Below are 16,912 nucleotides of genomic sequence, written 5' to 3'. Positions count from 1 at the left end.
AGCTAAACCGACCCTTTTCATTGTCATTGTTGTGTTCTTCGAAGGTTCACGTCAAAACATGGCTGAGACAAAATAATCCCAATTTCACCGGATGATTTTCGCTGCAACATATGATAATTTTTTATGAGTATAAAATCACAATGTTGGGTGTTCTACTGTATCATATTCGTAATAATACGATGTCTTTTTTATTATCGATTGATGTTGTTTCCGGGGGAGTGAAAAGGTCTGAGGATAAATTTTTAAACACGCACATGTTCAACTTCGATGTAAACAAATTATCTTGCCACACTGGATTGGCTTGGGGTTTTTATTGTATTTGTATCGTTTTATGCCTTTTAATTTACTTTAATTTATCATGTCTTTTATATCATAATAGGTTTGCATATCACTTTATACGATGAATATAGTTTTTTTCTGTTTGTATCAATAAGACTACACTTAGGATAACATTATTTTCATAACTTTTGACCCGTATAGACGTATTTCATTTCTATCCAACAAAGACGCATTTATAACTCTTACCCAGGAGAGCTCTACTGCTTCGGAAGTCTTCAATGCTCGTACAAATTACTGAGCATTTATCATTTTGATATTAATTAAATATGTCGATAATTAAGTAAAATATAATTTTCTGTTCGAGTACTCTCAGTACTTTGATGAATTTCCTTATTGGCTGCTAGCTTCTACCGTCATAGTGGCTGCTGTTAGTGGCTGCTAGCTTCAGGCTGGTAACTTTTTTCTAGATACGCTTTTAATTTCATACGCTTTTTTACCATGACAGATTGATAGTAAACCTTAGACATTACAAGCAATTTGTAAACAATGAACAGATTGTGTTTGATCGTCTACATGATTAAATAATGTATGCATAAAACGGGGAATTTGAAAGAGGGGATGATGACTCATAAATCCAAAATTGTTTTTTTAAACAGTCTTCATCTGAAATTTTTATTTGGGACAGTGATAAAAAGTAGTAACATTTATCTTAAGAACAGAATTTAAAGATATGACGCACTTAATACTCACTCACCGGTTTTAAACAGAATTAAAATTAATTTTTTTCAGTCAGATGCAACTTAAAGATTAAAGGCTACATACTTGGATATATCATCAATTTCAGATTAGATTTTACATCCCTGCCCGCTCTTCTAAATATCAAGCCATGCAGTTGGTTTTTGGTTTTAATTTTAAAGTATACTAGATGATATCCTGCGCAAGCGCGAGAATTTACACTTTACATGTGAATATGATACAATATTTAATACGTTGAACATTATTCGTTTTTGTTCATTTTTGTATATTCTGAGTCCCAAATTTGGACAAAGTGCACACAAAAATGAAAAAAAAATGTGGTTCAACATATTAAGCATTGTATTATAATAATATGTAAAGTGTTAATTGCGCGGAGGTATCATCTAGTTTACTCTATTAAAACCAAAGATGTCAAATATAAAGTATCTATCCAATAATTATCTCGCTCTGCACTTTCCGCCATGACATAAAATAGTCTATCCGCGTTCCTGGTCGCTTTCTTGAAAAGTTCTTACCACGAAAAATAAAACATTTTTTTTAAGTTTCAAGTTTTCAAGTCTTCTAAATTAACTGTAGATTGCCGATTTAGGGTATCTGCCTGCAAAGCATGATGAACTATTCTTACACTTTTCGCAATGACGTTAATTAGTCTACCTGCGTTCTCTGCAACCCGTTTTTTGAAAGTTCTATCCAATTCTCTCACCAGTGGTTGTGCTTCCCAAGCGTCTATCCATCCAAACTAAAATCGCGTAATCAAGAAAACTTGCCTTTAGTTATTTTATTAATCTAACATTTGTAAACACTCAACTTCCATGCATACTCTAAGTATAAGTTCCCAATAAATATAGGCATTCTTTACTTACTCATTCAATATTTTTTCATTGCAAGTATATATATTTTGATACTATCTCCAACTTACTTGAATCCCCCAATGCGTGTCCACGGTTTTACTCTCATTTTTTGCTATTTCGGGTTGGTTCATTGAAAATGAAAGTAGGTTTTCAAATAATTTCACAATACATGTAATTACTTGTCGGGAAAAATTCAGTTACAGCTAACGAACAACACCTTACACGTATTGAAATACCAACGATACTCTGCTGCAGGCATTTTGTAGTTTATTTGCAAAAAGTCTTAATTTTTAAGTATAAGATGTTAAGAAAGCAATTAGACACCAATATTTAACGAGAACTTGGACTTTGTGAAGTTGTGTCATATAGCATTGTGACGTAGGCCTGTCTATTTTATCGCTGACCATTCAGCTATGAAATTACAAAATGTGTCTTACTTTTTAGATAAGACAACACAATTTGTGTATATTTAACTTGAAATCAGCGTCTTTTTTAACTTGTTTTGACACAAGAAAAGGATGGTTACATACCATTGAAAGTCAAAGGTCTTGTTAAAACATTTTGACAAAGTATACAAAAATGAGCAAAAATTATGGTTCAACATATTAAGCATTGTATCATATTATTGTGTAAAGTGTTCTTTCCTGCGCTTGCACGGATTATCATCTAGGTTCGTATAATCTTATGTTTTTCGGTATAATAAATAAATCATTGCGAAAGAATGCTGTTATTGAAATAAATCGCCATATCTCCCTCATCATTATATAATAAACGTTTATTGTTCCCATTCACAGTACTCATCAAAACAGACGAATTTAAGGCAATCTCTAAAAAGATACTCAATATAATACAATGTAACACAACAAACAAACACTTAATTTATATAAATATGCGTAATGAGTACCATCTGGTATTGTTGTACCTGAAAAGTATCTTTTGTTTTTTGGAGACAAATGTACATCTCCAATGTATATATAATGTTATTTCAATTTTCATGTCATTTTTCTATGCAGGGAAAAGCATAAACCTAACAAATTTTGAGCTTGGTAAAACCTCATATGACATTCAATTTCTTGAGTTTTGAACATACGCAAGCAGACAATCAACGTTACAGATGCCATCAATATGATGATTTCTTAGGATTTCACAATTTTCAATTTCACATTTTTTTTTCCTTATTAAGAAAATCAACAATAATACAATGGACCGACTATAGTGAAAATTGAATGTAAGTACAAAAGAGACGAACAGAAGTTGACAAAGAATAGTTTTAACTATAAACATTTTCTGAGATTTTTGATTTGATATTTTAGCATGTTAATCTTTTTAAATTAAAGTTGTGAAATAAAGATTTCTACGTCTTAACATTTATGCTGAAAACATACGAAAGAAAGTGGTAACATTCACCAATTAACAACAAATCTAATAATGATCAGTTTATTGAACAAGTCTTGAATGAAATGACACCAATGGCGTCACGATACAACATGACACCAAAACTAATAAAATATAACGCCAAAACGGATTAGGAGAAGGCTGAAAACAAGCTAATTTATTATTATTATTATTATTATTATTATTATTATTATTATGTTTTTATACAGATGACACTAATACATAAACAATACAGGAATAGGAATAGGGAAACATAAATCTGAACAAGTCGATGAATACGAATACAACTTATTTAACAGTAAATATACATTTATTGAGTAAATTATATTTTAAACAAAATATGAATACTGAGATATGAATAGACAATTATGGTTCATTAGGGTCCTTATAGCACGAAAAGTCCGAACACTCCCCAGCGGACGATGCTTCTTGAGACTGTTCTTACAAAGTAGGTGAATAATTCATAAATTTACAAATTAAAAAGACCCCATGAAAATACATATTCACAATGTGTCAGCAAATTTTGAAAAAGCTGATGTTTACCACTTTTTATAAGACATAACATAGAAGAATCTTGAATTAGAGCATTTTTAAAAAACAATTTTTAATATATCTACTTCAGTTTCTTGCAGATATTCTAGTCAACAGTACATTTTGTATTCATATATCTTATAAGCAATAAAACAAATACTTAAATTCAAAGATTCAGTCTTGTTGTTTTTTCAAGATAAAAGCCCAAGAGTAATGTTTCTATTTCATATCGATGAATGATAAGGATCCTAATTTTTTCCAAATATATATCTTTGATGAACTGCGGTGCAATAAAAAGTCAGTCTGTGCCAAAATATTTTCTATAAATTAGATAAAAACATAAAAAAATGTAAAGCAAGCAGCTACAGACGCACAAATAGAAAGACCAATCTAGTCCATAGGAGCTTGTTGAGTCCTCGTCTTGTGAAGCTGCGCCATATATGATTACAGCTAAAAAGATCAGGAAAGCTGAAAAAATTGGGGAAAATATGATAGTATAATCTATATTTTTGATCAATACAGTTTGCCAATAACTACAAAATGCCTAAACCAATACAACTTATCATACCTTTAATATTTCAAATTACGATGTCTGTAATCTTTGAATTTTACTTTGCAAACCTACTTTCATTTTCGATTTTACTAATAGTTATTCTGGGTTATTATACCGAGAGCAAGTGATTGACAAGGCTGACGCTTTGGTGGATTAATGTGCATGATATTTTGAAACTCATCAAACACAATTTTATCTCACTTGATAAAAGGTGTATGTTAGTTTACATAACCATGTTTTATGTTATATATCATCTTCCCCAGTCAAGGTTTTCTGATCTGCTTCGCTCTACATAAACCCTTGACTGAGATTCGGTCAAAGCTTAAAATATAAAACATGGTTTTTATAATAAAACAACTGCCAAACTATAAGCGCGTGTGATCATAGAAAAGAAAGTTTCTACTCTTTTTAAATTTGCAAATGTAAATATTTGACAATAAGAATATCCCAACATCCCGAAACTGCAATTTAGATTATTTTAAAATATATTAAGAAAAAATTTAAGTCAATTTAAGATATGGATATACCTGAAAATCCACTGAGTGCACTTGCAATAGCTTTATTTTCATCACAGGTCTTATCTATATCATAAAAGATTATGATACCACACGCAATTTGTAAAAGTAGACTTATCACAAGAAAGGCTCTTGTAGCATGAAGAAAAGCTAGAAAAAAGAAAACGTAAAAATTAAAAAGAAGACACTTTTTACACAACAATTTACTTGTCTGTATTGTTTTTCATTTAAAAGAACTTCCATGGAAGTAAAAAATGTGGGTTAACTTACGCTCTATATACATAACCTCATTTATATATCCACAGCAGGTGGTCTCTAAAGACCCATAACAATACATCCACAGTCCTTGATTTCTGTAGTCATAGTCAGAACCAACTATTGACGACTTGAGCCAGTAATTGGAGCAAAATCCGGTCAGGAAAAGAACAAGAATTGCTAAAAAGAATAAGCAGGATATAGTCTGGCCCCATGAAGCGTCCCTTAAAGTTCGAATTAAATTTTCAAGTCTATCTCTGAATGTCATTTCGAATAATGACACTAACAGTGACAGTAAGTTTCGGTTTCTCATTATAAAAAGTAAAACTCTACGCATTCAATACATTAATCGATCAATTTAAATCTCCAAACCCTACAATAGCCCATTGAACTTGATAATAATACGTAAAAAACCAGAAAAGGTTGTTCAGCAACGGAAGAATATTTATTGATTTTAATGTGAACTTTTTTCAAGCGAAAACCCCTTCTAAGGGTTTCCGATTACATCGAAAGATCTTATTTATTTAATAATCTTCCGATTTCATCACAAATCCTTATTTTATTGAAAAAATTTCTGTGTTCTTCTGATTTTTGTATTTATGTTCTTATTCACCAGTTTGAACAAACATAAATGATTTATGAATTGAAATATTCAAACACATGTTAGAACTGGTTCGCCTGCGTCTATGCAACAGACTTCGACAGCAAATTAAAAAACGATCCCTCCCTTTATATAGCAATTTTTTCGAAACTGAAAGTTGCTGCAGATTATTTTCTGGTACATAACCATCATTGGTGGAATCTGATTTCCATCGACCGTGATTTTTTAGATAATCGATCACATACATCCTGATTTGCCGGAGCAGTAGCCCCTCCTGTGCGAGGCTATGTAGGCCAAACTTTGACGTGTCTAAACCTACTTGCAATGATGGGAGCGCAACCAGAAGAATCTCTTGAGCTCTTCTGTAAGATAAACACTTATCTCACCAAAAGTACACTTCTAAGTGTTCAACCTGATAACAAGAATAATTTTGAAATAACGTAATATATCGATGTGAAATTTTGAACATTTCGAAACTGATATGTCTTCTCATCAATAACACAGATAAAATAAAACAAGACCGTTCGAAATCACTTACCCGTTCCGAAACGTCAAAACACTAAATTGGTATTTTTTTGTGCATGCCTTATATGATTGGCAATGTTTTGCGATTGATTTCAGTCTTCGATGATAGTTTAAAAAGAAAACCACTTAACATAGCCGAAATGATTACTGATAACATAGGCAGAGGCGATGGAATATTGCTGTCTGCATTGTTTTTACAACAGATCATACTCACTATAAATTTGCTGTTTATTTTGACCTCGTCTTTGTTTTAAATATTAAGCAATCCAAAGGAATTTTGTTTTGTTATAATTTTTCTATTTCGTCAGTGTAACATCATTTTCACCGGCAACTTAAAACAATCAAAAAGCTCTGAGCAAAATTTAACCAAACCGGAATTGGTTGTGTTATTTAGCAAAGGTCAAGGTCTCGGGTCGCAACAAGGGGTCAAGTTTAATGCATCGTTCCTTACAATTTGAAACTTAAGTGGAGATCAGTCACAAAGACGGCAAGACAAATATATGTGCTTATTTCATATAGGAAATACATTATACTGGATGAAAACTTAAAGGTTTTGCAGAGTGTATATGTATTAGATATCTTGCAATAAGTTTTAGGTCTTAACAAATAAGAATGCAAAAACCTTTACACATAATAATGTGATTTTATAGTTTTACTCATTGATTTTATTAAGCGGTACTATCCAATTATTGTCTAAACGCCAGTTTTGAGTTAACGCATCGCCTGCTTCAGACTTCAAATACCAAATTAGAGAATTAAACTTTTTAAATTATTTTAATCACTTGCAAACCTATTGATAGTATAAATATTATCGACAAAACTGAAGAACTCCTCAGTCGTCTGCCAATCTTCATAAGCAACTAAATAAGAGTTGTCTGCTTTTGTATTTTCGTTTCTAGGAATTTATGAAATACAAAATGAAAAAGAGGTTTCGATATATTTCGAGAACAAATATGTAATGCTAATTTCTCTAAATAAATTATAGTACTGTCTCTTTGTACAATCTTTACACAGTTTTGATTATCTTTATGCCAGAGTAACTTTTTTTCGAATAAATGCAACTGCAAAAGATTTGAAAGCTTAATGAATAGCTTTGAGTTCTCTCCATTTGGAGCTCATTACAGATTCATGTTTAGCCCATGTTTGTGAAAACATTCTCACCGACTTCTACGGTATATGCACGAGCTGAAATGTCTCTGGCATCTGAAAACACAAAAGTAACTGGTAAAAAATCTTAAATCAAGCGTTTGTGATTCGCATTTTTGTCGTTTTGCAACCAAAACTGCAATTATGATTATAATGCGTCTGGAAATAAGACTTAAAAGCGATCCCAGTAAATTTTGCTCTCAAAAGCTGAATAAAAATGTCTGTTTATTAGACTTGAAATATTATCAACAACTGATGACATGTATGGAGATAATTTTTCTTGCTGCCTTAGCAAGATCCCGAGTTGTAAATTTTGGAAAATTTGATTGAATTATTAGTGTCGGCAAAACCTCTATGCCATATACTATATACCATAGATTGATGATATAAAACATAGCTAACTCCTGCAATACTTGTTGACCTTGATCTAATATCTAATAAAGAAACTAATTTTGTATAGACCATAACTTCAAAACCTTTGACTGAAAGACTTAAAACATAGACAGAAGATGTAAAGAAAAGTAAAATTTCCCAAACTATTGACCTTCATTTATTTTGGATCTCAAAATCAACATTATTTGAAAAATATAATCCAAGTCATAACATAAGAATCATTTAAGGATAGGATTTCAAATTTGTACCATGTATCGATAAAATAAACATTTTCGAATTTTCAAGGTCAAATTTAAACTAATCTTTGCTTAAACCACAGTGCACTAATAAGACATTAAGACTAGCTAACATCATACTTTTTCACTTATTGATTTGTCTTATACAAGAAACCAACTTAAAAGAATGACATGTGGTTTTGTTTTTTTTATAAAGAAACTTGCTAGCTGATATATTTAAAATCATCAACTATTAACTATCTAAACCATAATGGCAGATAAGTAATTTAGATTCTTAAGCAACATTGAATTAACATTTTTCTCAATACACGCAACTTTAATTTTTAAGCAAAATAATTCGTGTTTTTATCGCGTGTACAGCTTTGTATCAACCTCTAATGATAAAACGCCGCCTAATGATACAAATATCATTAAGCGTTGCAATTGCGACCCCTAATGCTATAAATTCTTGCATTTACGGTTGACAATATCAACCACTAATGATAAATCCCCGCCTAATGATACAATTTTATCATTAAGCGTCGCGAATGCAAAGCAGACATAACGCTTTATGAAACAAGCAAAAAGATACAAGGTCAACCCCTAATGATACAAACATTTTTATCATTAAGCGGTGCAATTGCACTCTTAATGATATAATAACAAACCAAAATGTAAAACTCATGCCATTTAAAAAAAAAATTTAAGAAAGAAGGAGAAAGATGGATGGCAGGAAAATTACAGATACAGAAGGAATATTTTATTATACCATATTATGCAATACAGTGTCGTATCATACGGAACAATGCCATAATGTAACATATTACAAATAACAATATCAAATCATGATACAATATCATATAATAAATATGATACAATATTATTTTATATGATATAAAAATAAGATTTTGGGATACATATCATACATAATATACAATATTGCATCATATAATACATTACTATGTATATACAATATCGTATCATATGATACAACATTGTATCATATATAACAATAAAATTTCAAATTCTACAATACCGTATCACATGATTGAATGCAATATTATATAATATTCTACAATATTGTTCCATATGATATAATGCATTAAGGGTGTTATTTTTATTCTTTTTCATTAGAGCCACTAGATCAAATAGACCAATCCACACTTTACAAAAGTTATGTCCCTTGGCAGCCATCTTTGGGGAAAAACCTATATATTTCTCACAGTAGCCTTTGTAGTTTAGAGGGCTGTAACTTCGTCATTTGACATTAGAAATCTGTTTCCGTTGTGAATTTTATTGCCCCAAATTGGGGCAACCCACACATCGAAGGAATAAATTAAATTCCAAGAGATTTCTTCACAGGACGCCCAAATATTTGGTTGCATAAAGAAGAGAAAAGTTGTTTTTTCCCTTTTGACCTTTGGGTTGTCCCCGCAAAGGGGAACAACTTTTGCAAAGTGTGGATTGGACTATTCAGCTAAGAAGAAACAGGATGGTGGAAATCATTTATTACTTAATTACTTAATAAATATTTGTTACAATTTGTACAATCCTAAATGCAAGGTTTTTTTTGGAGCAAGACCATTCTCCTGGCGACCCGTGAAGCCGTCATGACCGAAGTGTTCGAAAATAAATGCGTCCAAGATCAGCAGTTCCGGGAAAAATTAAGATCGGTCAAACGAAACGTGGTGCTAGCTGAATCTACCTACAATGACACCTTGGGGACCGGGCTCAACAAGACAGGAACGGAAAATACCAAGCAGCGAGCATGGCCAGGTAAAAACCTCTTCGGGCATATCCTAAGCAAAATCGCAAAAAAGGTACGAAAGTGCAAAAAGAGTGATTAATGGAGCAGTCCACAACAGAAGAAGAATTCAAAACAGAGCAGCAAGCAGCGCAACATAGCGGTTATGCTCAGTGAAATACACGCCCGTCAGCACGATTCTGATTCCGCATCCGGACGTGACCTCTCATCCGAGACGGATGGAGATGACGAGGAAACATAGATGCTCTCAAGGACTGACTCTTTTGAAACTAATGATTACGTTGCCGGGTATGTTAATACTTGAAATCCACTTATTATATTGTATTCTATTTACCTAGAGTAAAGATATTATGGAAAAATTACAAATCCTTTCAGTTAATGGAAGGGGGCTTAATTCTGATGAAAAAGTCAAAAATTATATAAATGGCTTAAATTATCTCAATGTGATGTTATCGCATTACATGAGACCCATTTTATTGAAAAAAATGAATTGGAATATTATGCCGGATGACAGGGGAAAATTTTTCACTCATTTAGCAATTCGTCACACAGTAAAGGTACTTTTTCGAAAGAATTTAAGTGTCGAAATATTAAATGTTAAAAAGTCAATTGATGGTAGGAAAATGTTATGGAATGTTGAATTTGATAATGAAATATGTCAATATTAACAAAAGAGTTGATTTTTTTAAAAGAGTGCATACATTTATCACGAAAAATGAAAACAGTATTTTGTGTGGTGATTTTAACTGTCGTGTCAATGATAAACAAGATAAAAGTAAGAATTATTTGATAAACTTGTTAAAACAGCTTGATATGGTGGATGTTTGGCATAGAGAGCATCCTGAATTGAAAGGTGAAACATGGTGTAATGCCCAAGACATTCCTTTCAGTAGAATAGACTATATCTTTATAAGTAACAATTTTTTGTTTTCAAGTAGGTAATATTATAGTGAGAAAATTACCAGGTACTCATTCCCGCGGAACAAGAATGAGTTTTCATAGATATTTAAAAATGTATTGTAATATCTCTAAAAATTCCAGAGGTCCGAATTATTGGAAATTAAATATTTCATATTCATAAAACAAGGAATACAAAGATATATTGCAAAATTATTTGATGAAGTAGATCAAGTGCAAAATCCAATAGATAAATGGGAACTTTTTAAACGTAAAGTTATGGAATTTTCCATACTTTATGCAAAAAATAAACGAAAAATATAGGACAAAAAAATCATCTTAATTGACAGATAGATAGAAAAGATTGAAAATAGCCAGTGTAGCAATATTGATTATGGTAAACTGAAAGGACTTTATACCACTTTGAATGAGCTTTATGACAAAAAATTAAGGGGGCAGAAATAAGATCAATAGCAAAATGGATAGAAAGTGGCGAAAAAAACCACGAAATATTTCCTAAATCTTGAAAAACAAAATCGAACATCTAAATGAATATAATCAAAGAACTAAAAACATCAAATGGAGATTTGATAAATACCACAAATTCAATAATCTGAGAAATGATTAATTACTATACCAATCTGTTAAGAGCCACAGATATTCCAACCTACAAGATTTTGACTTATCAAGACAATATAGAGGTACCAATGTTGAAAGAGAAAGACAAATTGATGTTAGATGAATTACGTACTTTCGAAGAATGCAAAAACGCCGTACTTGATGTGAAAGGAGAAAAGTCTCCTGGCTTGTGGTATTCCCTGTGAATTCAACCAATGTTTTTGGAACATTATTGGACCAATTTTCTACGCCGCACTTAAAGAAGTTTTTAAACAAAAAGAAATGTCTGAATCTCAAAGGCTCTCTGTGATATCACTAATATAGAAGAAAGGCGAAAAACAATTGTTAGAAAATTATAGACCAATAAGCTTAACAAATACGGATTATAAAATTATTATAGCTTGTGTTGTAGCTAAAAGATTACAAAAAATATTGGCAAATATAATTAAGAACTAGACACGATCTCGTTGCGAGCAACGAGGAGGTCTTCCGTCTGATTTTAGAATTTGAGATATATGTTCGATCTTGATTTTGCTGTGAACAACTAAACATGTTTAAGAATAAATAAACAGGGTGTACATTCTAAGGGCAAGATACTATTTTGTTTCAGGTGTAAGAGCTTTGTTCAACAAGTGTTTACAAATTCGTCACCATTCCTGAGATATCTGAGAAAAAACGTTTTAGGGGCCGGTGTAATGAAGAATAATGACCCCCGTAGAATAATGACCGGGGGTCATTTTTCTACGTAGAATTATGACCCCCCGGTCATTATTCTACGCAGAAAAATGACCCCCCGGTCATTATTTTACGTAGAAAAATGACCCCTTTGCCTGAAGAATAAGTGTCATTTTCATAAAAATGAACACACTCCACATGAAGAAAAGTGACTCCTGTAGAATAATGACCCCCTTGTAGATTAAAGTTGTTCAGTATATTTTTTTATTATTTGTGAAATAGTCTTTACACTATTGTTATTTTTACTGCTGCAGTTTACAGAAAGTAACAGAAATTATAATTCATATTCAAATAAACTTAAAGTGAAAGAAGGGGTATGTCTTAGAAAATAAAAATCCTTCCGTTATAACAAGATATTGACGTGTTGCATCGGGGTATGGTTGTCATCTTAACAATTACATTTACATATATCTATGGTGTTCCGATAGGGCCATTTCGACCTAAGTTGCAAAGGCGATAGTGCGAAGGCGAATGAGCAAAAGTGCGAAGATGCGACGACGAAGCGCGAAGATGTGATGCCTAAAGTGCGAAGGTTCGAAGGCGAAGGAGCGATTCTACTATCGCTCCTTCCCAACTTTGCACTCTGGCCTTCGCATCTTCGCACTTTCGCCTTCGCCTTTAATTTTTTGATTGCATTCAGTCTCGGTCGATTACATAGAATTTAATACAGGTACGAATGTTTATAAATATTTGAATGTGTACATGTAACATATATGTTTACCAGTGCTGGCTATGCCTAATCATTATCTACTCCACACACAATTTAATGTCCGCCATAATGTGTACATTTGCACTTCTAGACTCCTGTCACTTACCAGCCGTCTGTTTACCGTGGACCAATCACAGTAACATTCTAATTTCATTATGCGACACTTTTTGCTCATGCATGGATCTAAAGGGGGAGAGGGGATCCGCCCCCGGAAAATTCAATATTAATAAATTTACGCAGTAAAACGGGATAGGAGTCCGGACCCTATCCTGCTTGATAATTTAATTTTATTAATTTTATAAAAAAAAAAATCCAAAATATGCCTCGGAACCCTTTAAACGATGGAGAGCTCCGCAATTATAAAACATAGGTAATAACATATTACAAAGCTCACCGAGACGAGCCATCACCTTTATGAGGCATCACTTTTATGAGACCACCTGTATCATATTATATGAAAACCATCCTTTATGATCATGGATATTCATGGATTCTGTTTTGACACAATATCGTATATCATCTGTTAAAAAATGGTATGATAATCATATGTTCATATGTTAATCAATACAATAATACAAAATTAAAATTGCATCCTATCATACTTACAATATATATCATATAATACCATAAAATACCTTAACAATTTGTGAGATATATCAAGCATTGAATCATTATTTTTTGAAAGATGTGGTCTCATAACTGCAACGGTATGTGCATACAAATTGTATAACGCGCGCTAGCGCGTTATGAAATTTTGTTTGCACTCATCGTTTCAAATAATGAATCAATGCTTGTATTTACGTTTTTTAAACATGTATTTCCTTCCCGCAAATATGATTTTTTTTTAAAAAGCTCTGTCTTATTCAACGAGTAGTGCGAAATTGACGGAATGGCCACTGGAACAGCCGAAATATGCTGACAAAAATAGTGCACAGCGTTTTAAATTCTAATAACACAATTTTATTTTTCTTTCTGTAATTTAATGAATTTACTCTTGGTAAACTAAGAAATTAATCAATTGAATTCATTTAACTGTCAAAATATATTTACATCAATGAAATATTTATCAGCGTAAATATGATATCAGGTAGTTATCCTATTTGAAGTCGCGAGAAGATTCAGTTCTTGTTCTTCGAGAAATACTGAAGGAATACTAAATGTATTCATACGCACCAGATTTGGTGATCGGGTCTTCTGTTTTGTGCGTAAATATCACTCAAATCAACAAATGCAATTTAATAGAGGGAAAGAAAGTGAATGTAAATATTAAAGCATGGTATTGTATTCTAAGATAGAATATAATTTGATACAACATTGTATCATATCAAATGATACAATATCATGGGATAAAGTAAAATATTATAAAATACAAGCATATTATATACATTGTATCATATTTGATTAATTTCAGCACTAAAATGCAACTTTACGGGATAAGTATGGCTTATTCTATCTTCTTAATATTCATTTTAACAAAAACAAGTTTCTAATATTTAACACATTCATTTTAGGTCTTCGACATTCAGAATGTAAACAAAATATTTGTTTACATAGCAAAGAATTGTAAGCTCAGTAAATCGCTGATAACTTAACGAATGGCACTCGAATTTTGGCTGCCTATCAAAATTGCCTTAATGAAGTATTGTATACATTAAAAACGGAAAATTAATTTTTGACCAAAATCGTGACCATGCCCCTTTAAAAAGAATAACATACGTAATTTGACATATGTACAGAAAAAAATACTAGCTAGTTAATTTTTTTTTAAATATTTGTACATGTAAATTGTACTAACTGTCTCGAATCACTCAGATATCCCCTAAACATTAGTTTTCATTTTAATATTGTCAAAGAAAATTGAGAGGGAAGTTAAGAAATACAAGTATAGATAAAAAAAACCATATATAGATCTTATAAATTATTGTTGTTAAAAGAAATATCTTCTCAAGGGAATTCAATGCATTTCTATCTCTTACATTAGGATTTGAGCCAAACCATTTGTTTTGCTTGTCGTTTGTTTAAAATTTAATCTTTATTTTTGTTTTGATAATTTTATACGCATGTTTCACATATTTTTCCATTTCTCTTACATTGAATATATGATCAAGAATTACTGAATCCTCAAACTTTGAAAAACATTATTGTATCTTTCATTATCAAAAAATTTCCTTTTAATTCGAGTGACTTTTTCCAGGTGTGTTATTCTACCTTAACAAGGAGAGTGACATCTTAGTTTAAGAAATCGTGTTCATTCCTTTAAACTTTTTACAATTAAATAAGATGAATTCAACATATGACGAAAGTAATAATGAATAATCAACTCTTGTACTTTTCAGGTGAACATAGGTATACTCTATACCTGTGCCCCTTAGAGGACCCCTTAATTATCTAATTGTCTAATCTTCTACTCTCACATATACGTGTATCATTAATTTTGTTTTCACAAATATCATAACATGCATTTCTTGCCGGCCCCTCCATTATAAAAAAGATAAGAAGGTCATTAGATGAAAATCAAAACCGTCACACAAATTTACCTTATTTTAAGATTATTTCAAGGAGACGGACAATCGTTTGAAAATTAATTCCAGGGGTTTGTCACAATTTAAAAAAAAACGTCGGATGAAACTTAGTTACAAATATGTTTTACTACTTCTTTTTAAAAAAAATTAAATAACACTAATTTTTCTGTATTTTTGGGGATACAATGCATGTACATGCAATGGGCCCCACTTCTATAACTGAAAAGTAAATATAACTAGATGCAATCTCGTTGCGAGCAACGAATAGGTCTTCCAGACGAATTTTAAAACCCTAAACTCTAAACTACAAAAGTTGTCATTAAACACTTCGTTGCATTTGCAATTGCAAAGCGGAAAACCATAATAAAAAAAAGAAAAAAACGTGTTCCTCTCTTGATACTCTGACATTTCAAATAAAACATGAAAATAACAAAAAAAGAGACATTTCAACGATATATCCGAGATATCTCAACATAAGAAACGCAATAATCATCTCGATGATTTACCATGAGATTTTAATCCTGGGTAGATTTTTGAAAAAAAAATTAAAATATATACTATCATTAATTAGAAAGTTTTAAAAAATACAATTTTGTTTGGTTCCGGTGACGACTGGACATGCCGGATAAATCATTGATACCTTTGCTGCACATCTACATGTTTAGGTCTATCATATAGCAAATCTTGGTTACTCAATCAGTTTCCGTTATTGAGTCTTGCACAGTCAAAATCAGAAAAAATTCTTAAAATATCTGAGATACCTCAGTAGAAAAAAGCAATACTCATGTATTTACCATTTACACTAATGCGCTGAAAAAAAAGTCTGGAAAATTCTTTCGAAAATTATAAAAGCAAAAAGTACAATTTTGCTTGCTTCTGGTTACGACCAGAACTGACAGACAAGTTATTGATGCGTATTCTGCACATATTCATAAAAAGGTCTATCATAAAGCAAAAATTGGTTGCTCAATCACTTACTGTTTTTGATATATCGCGCGTACAAAATCAGAAAAGAAATATATCAAATAGATATCTGAAATATCTCAAATGAGGATAACGTATATTTCATTAGAAAGGATCTAAAATAGATAGAATTTTTCATTAAAAAAGCCGATTTTTGATGTCACCTTCGGCGACAACTGAAGTGATGGACTAATAACTGATACAATGTATCTATTCTGCACATTTACATGTTAAGGTCTATTTTTATAGCAATGATTGGTTGTTCAGTCACTAGACTTTATTGAGATCTCGCGCGGACAAACTCAGAAAATTAACATCTCAATAAGATCTGAAATATCTCAACAGAAGAAATGCACTTTTCAAGTATTTGCCATTTCAACACTGTGTAATATTTTGAAAACAATCTGGAAAATTCTATTGAAAATTACAATAATAGAACATAGAATTGTGTTTGGTACCCGGGACGACTGGATTTTACAGATAAAAATACATAAACAACGTCGCAGGCGTGCGGGGACTGTCCTTACTTAACGCTCTATATACGTTGTCTTCGGAAACAAATATCGTTTTGCACTAAAATTTTCAGATCTAAAGAAATATATGTAAATATAATACACTTCGAAATTTTGTCATTACAGCGAGTTTTCATGATTTTATTGCAACTGTGACACTACTTTTGGAGCAACCC

The 16,912-nt window shown here is 31.6% G+C and overlaps 1 long non-coding RNA gene across 1 annotated transcript; it reads right to left on the bottom strand.

The window, feature by feature from the left end:
* Window positions 1–3,498: 3,498 nt before the first annotated feature.
* On the bottom strand, window positions 3,499–5,389 carry LOC128187098 (uncharacterized). Its single transcript, XR_008244033.1, has 3 exons — window positions 5,151–5,389; window positions 4,893–5,030; window positions 3,499–4,280 (listed from the first exon to the last, which is right to left on the bottom strand). It is a non-coding gene; the product is annotated as an uncharacterized LOC128187098 (long non-coding RNA).
* Window positions 5,390–16,912: the final 11,523 nt, after the last annotated feature.

The sequence above is a fragment of the Crassostrea angulata genome, chromosome 6 (genome assembly GCF_025612915.1).
Source record: "Crassostrea angulata isolate pt1a10 chromosome 6, ASM2561291v2, whole genome shotgun sequence".
Taxonomy (NCBI): domain Eukaryota; kingdom Metazoa; phylum Mollusca; class Bivalvia; order Ostreida; family Ostreidae; genus Magallana; species Magallana angulata.
The sequence above is the reverse complement of the archived record's forward strand: the minus strand, read 5'-3'. Positions and strand labels throughout refer to the sequence as shown.